This window comes from Alexandromys fortis, unplaced genomic scaffold, assembly GCF_014885135.2.
Source record: "Alexandromys fortis isolate MF-2015 unplaced genomic scaffold, M_Fortis_MF-2015_v1.1 scaffold_98, whole genome shotgun sequence".
Lineage (NCBI taxonomy): Eukaryota > Metazoa > Chordata > Mammalia > Rodentia > Cricetidae > Alexandromys > Alexandromys fortis.
Window position 1 is genome coordinate 4,908,090 of NW_026068002.1, and position 5,057 is coordinate 4,913,146.

At 42.1% G+C, this 5,057-nt stretch overlaps 1 protein-coding gene across 1 annotated transcript in view; it reads left to right on the forward strand.

Moving 5' to 3' along the window:
- Epha4 (EPH receptor A4) overlaps nt 1-2,904 on the forward strand; it is a 142,090-nt gene extending 139,186 nt beyond the window's left edge. Inside the window, exon 18 of the mRNA XM_050161073.1 lies at nt 394-2,904. The gene's annotated coding sequence lies outside the window, so the exon portion shown is untranslated. The remainder of the gene's footprint in view (nt 1-393) is intronic.
- The last annotated feature ends 2,153 nt before the right edge of the window (nt 2,905-5,057 follow it).

Below are 5,057 nucleotides of genomic sequence, written 5' to 3' on the forward strand. Positions count from 1 at the left end.
TCTCTCTCTCTCTCTCTCTCTCTCTCTCTCTCTCTCTCTCTCTCTCTCTCTCTAAATAACAGTTTGAATAGCCTCACACTGTTGTGCATGCCTCTAATGCAAACACTCAGGTGGATCTAAGTTCAAGGCCAGCCAGGGTTACATTGTGAGCCCCTGTTTCAGATAATAACAGCATTAGAGTTTGGATAATTATAAACAGTTTGTGTATTGGCAAGTGAGTTGTTCCTGTTAGTCCATGTACATATTAATGTACATATTAATGATACTCAGCACGCACTGAGCCTTGTCATTTTCTGTGACTCCAAAATGCTGCGTGTTCTGTTTCAGTTTGCTATAAGTTGGTTGACTGCTGGCTGGTAACACTGGCTGACGTTTTGTCTCTTTTCTCTACAGGGAATAGATTCTGCTATCTCAGCCTCACAGCCCTTCCTGTTGATTACAAAGCCCTTGGAAATGAAAAAAAAGAACACACCCTCCTTGGTTCTTCTGAACGTTTTTTTTTTTTTCCCTTTGGCGTCTCTTCTGCCCGTTTTGAGGCAAAGACACTTGATGAAACAAACACCTGTACCTGGAAAGCGTAAGAAATGATTCAAGTCCCCTTCGCCCAGGAAAGCAGCAACACCAAGCTTCGGCATCTGTTCTCCAGCTGCGTGGAGGAGTACGCTGTCTCAAGGCATCAGCTCTGCAGAGCCCTTCCAAACCCCTTGTGGTTTTATTTATACGTATTTCCATAATTCATTCCTGTATGTCACTGCTGCATCGGAGTGGCAGCGAGTGACCAAATGTTACAGGTTTTGCTATGGACGCCAGGTCGGGCGCCACCGCGCAGAACAAAGCCAGTCCCGTAAGCTGCCTACGGTATGCATTGCTGACGTGACATTTTACCCAGGGCGTGCCATTGCAGTGATATGAATATATTTTTCCTAGACTAAAATATGACCTGATTATCTCTTTTGATGTGTGTACATAGGTGCGTGTGTGCGTGCGCGTGTGTGTGCATATGTGTGTGTGGTGTGTGTGTCCGCGCGTGTGTAACCTCATGCTTCGAACTGCCTGTGAATGTTGTGGAATGCTACACCTGGAGAGTTCTGGTTTATCACCAGTTCAAAGAAAAAAAGTCACACGATATACACGGCTTGGAGACCACGGCCGTCCCCTTAGGAAGACAGCTTGGAAATGCAATCTGTAAGAGTAACGTGGCTGTCACACTCATCATAAGAAGCAATTCTATAGCTTTGGACAGATGTGTTTTCACCGCCGCAATGGAATGATTGTTGGATAGAAACCCACCCAAGGTGACAAGCCCGTCACCACAATCGCAGATTCCGATGGGACTCGTCTGGCTCTCCAGTTCCACAATGGAGAGAGAAGGGGATGGAATCCGTGGATCGCCCCCAGATGGAGTACAAGTCGCCTTTGTTTCCCTGCATAAATGAACTTGATGAATGCGAACAAATATATGCAATTCATATACTTTTGGAGATGAACTTAGCGATGTGTGTCAGCCTTGAGATGATGTGTCTGGAGTAATACTTTGTGTCCCCGTGTCACAGAACAATACACACATGCCAGTGGCTCTTGAGGTTAGTGTAGTTGGGATGACATGGCCTCTAGCAATTCCAGGTTCCCCAATTACATGTAGAAAGTTCTCCGGTAATTCATATGCAGCTAACTCCTTTTGCCCTCGAAAGTACGCCAGTCTTCTAGAGTCTGAGTTCTGGTGTAGATAGAAGATTCAGTATCAACAGGATATGGATACCAAACTCCAGCCAGCATACTGCCATTTTACCTAACCTGAGTGGCTGCCTTGCTTATTCTGAGCTGTGGTTGCCAAAACTGTGGCCATTTCTATAAGCTATAACATCAAAATCAGGGAAAAACAGGGGAAAAAAAGATTCTGAACCATATATTGTTGAATAAGTAGAGGAAATCCCCAGTAAATATTTATTGCATTCTGACAGGGTGTGTGGCATTGTATTCTCTTAACTGTGCCAGAGTGACAAAGTCAATTCGCCCCTTTTGGGGGGACCTTAATATATTTTTAAAGGGATGTGCCTATGCATTGATGCCTGAAAAATATGTGTAAAAATAAAAAATGAGGTAGAATCTCCGAGTGGATCATCTTTCCCAGAGGTCGGGTGGAAGGAGAATTTCCGGGTCTGTGTCCAGCCCAGGAGCCAGCACTGGTCTGCTGAGCTGGAAGGCTAAAGTCTACTCAGATCTACTAAGCAGCTTCAAGCTGCTCCCTGCACCAAATCAAGTCGTTTCACCACGTGTCTGCAGGCTCCCATTATTTTGGCAATCTTATAACGAACTAACTGTTCTGGTGTGTCTGAAAGAGTGGAAGAAAGGTTGTGTTCACAACACAACTGATATGTGCTCTGAGACCTCTTGTATTCATCTGTGAAGGGTCCGTGTATTAATCCATACACTCCTATAGCCTCAATTACTTGTCTGAAGACACAAATTTCGACCAGTAAAGGAAAGTTCTAGAAGCAATATTTTCACTCCTTTAGCATTGTTCAAATAACATCAGGTATTGATACATGCTAAAGAGTGCGTTTATTTTGTATTACTCCAAGTTTGTTGGAATATGCAAGGACTGTGGTTATAATTAGAATGTATAAGGCATATTATAATTTAGTTCATTTGTCCTGAAAAGGAAGTTAACTGAACATCTCTTGGTTCATACATGTTCCAAATTTTGAGCAACCTTTTGAGTTAGCCATAGATTTTTCTATTTTGTTTCCATTTGTCAAGGTATTTTTCTTCCCTTCATGAACTTTAGGTACACATAACTTATGTCATTTATTTATGGTCTTTTATACCTAGTTTGTAAAGTTGTAAAATAGCAAACTAAATGCAAAGAGTTTGCATTTGAAAGTAATAAAGTAGTTGCCGTATACAAACCCAAAATCTGGTTGTCTTTATTATTTTATTTGTTACTTTATTTTATTTAGTGTTGGGGTTGCATCCTAGGCATGAGCTAGACCCATCCTTTCTTTACTTTGAGACAGTCTTACTAAGTTGCCCAACCAGGTCTGACATTCACCTCACAGCCCAGGCTGACCTTGAACTTGAAATCTTTAAACTGCCCACTCCCGAGTAACTGAGATTATAACCATATACCATACCATTCTGCATTTATTGAGTTTGGTTGTATCTTTTTATTATTTTTCATTTGAATGATATTTCTAAATTATTGTTTCTCATTGGGTTAAGCACAAAATCTTAACTCCTAATTGAACAAACTCATTTGGAGGATTTAAAGTATTTGATTATTTAATAAAACATCTTTGTTGTTGTTTGAGAAAGTGTCTCACCATGTGTGTAACCCAGGCTGGCCTCAAAGTCTCAGCTTCCTGAGTACAGGATAACAGGCATGTGCTGCCATGACCAATGTGCTAATTACTCTTTTAAGGGTCCGTGTTTATTAAGAACACTGTGATAATTTGATACATGTCTACAGTGTGTGAAAAAGCGCTTTTTATCCTTGCTATTGAAATCCATGCATCAAAATATCTGATTTTGAGATCCTATATTCCGTTGTAAGGCTGTAGACTTTGGAGCCCAGGTAAAGCCCCTGCCTAGGAACTACACAGATCTGTCACAGTGCGCAGGACCTACAGTGGCTCTTCTGAAGCACCAACTTCTTCAGGCCTCCAAGGTGCCAAGCAGCCATTCTTGTGCTGGGCTTTTAACCTAAGATTCATGCATTCTGGTAGGGAAGCTCACCAAGGCTTAAGACAGGCCTCCCTCCCTCAACTATGCAATCATTACTTTTTGCATGTCTTGTACATATTTTGATAGAGGAGCTTCATAAATGTCCTCAGACTCTAAAGGTTTGGAGACTCTGGTTCAAACTAGTGCAGGTAAATGCTGTCTTTGTGACAATATTTCATTAAATATCAGTTGGTAAAAACGCCTGTTCACTGAAAACCAGACTCAACGCCTTAGGGTCTATATAGCAAGGGCTTATTCCAAAGAGCAGGGGCCATGTAGGATATTATATAACCTGATGCAAAGGGTCCCCATGGCAACCCTTCCAAGCACTGAGTGATGGGTCCATCCAGTCCCCTCTTGCTGATGCCATGCTCGATATGTAAGTGAAGATCACCACAAAAGGGGAAGTGAACATGGACGATCATGTTCAGAGATCCACAGCTGAACCGGAAGGACAATTCATTTGCTTTCTACTTTCTCATCAGCCAGAACACAACCACATGTTCCAAATGCAAGTGCTAAAACATCGGGAAGTCTACCACTCCTCTTCCACCCTCCCACAAGACAGGGTCTCACTGTGTAACAGCCTTGACTTGGAGCTCTCTCTGTTTACCAGGCTGGCCTGGAATTCACAGAGATCCACCTACCTCTTCTTCCAGTAGATTAGAGGATTAGAGGCATGCACCACTAGTTTTTGGCTGGGAAATCTACGTTTTTCGTTTTTCTTGATTTTATTGAGCTATACATTTTTCTCCCCTCCCCTTCTACCCTCTCCCATGACCCCCCCCCCCCAGCTCCTAATTTACTCAGAAGATCTTGTCTTTTTCTCCTTCCTATGTAGATCCATGAATGTCTCTCTTAGGGTCTGCTTTGCTGTCTAGGTTCTCTGGTTTTGTGGATTGTAGGCTGGTTTTTCTTTGCCTTATGTCTGAAAGCCACTTATGAGTGAGTCATATTTGTCTTTCTGGGTCTGGGTTACCTCACTTTTTTTTCTAGATTCATCCATTTGCCTGCAAATTTCAAGATGTCATTTTTTTTAAACCAATGAGTAGTATTCCAGTGTGTAAATGTACCACATTTTCTTTATCCATTCTTTGGTTGAGGGACATCTAGGTTGTTTCCAGGTTGCTATGACAAATAACGCTGCTATGAACATAGTTGAGCACATGTCCTTGTGGTATGACTGAGAATCCTTTGGTTATACTAAAAGTGGTATTGCCTATGCACAAAACGCAAGTCCAAATGGATCAAAAACCTCGATGTAAAACCAACCACACTGAACCTCATGTAAGAAATTACACTTTAATACATTGGCACAGGAGATTACTTCCTAA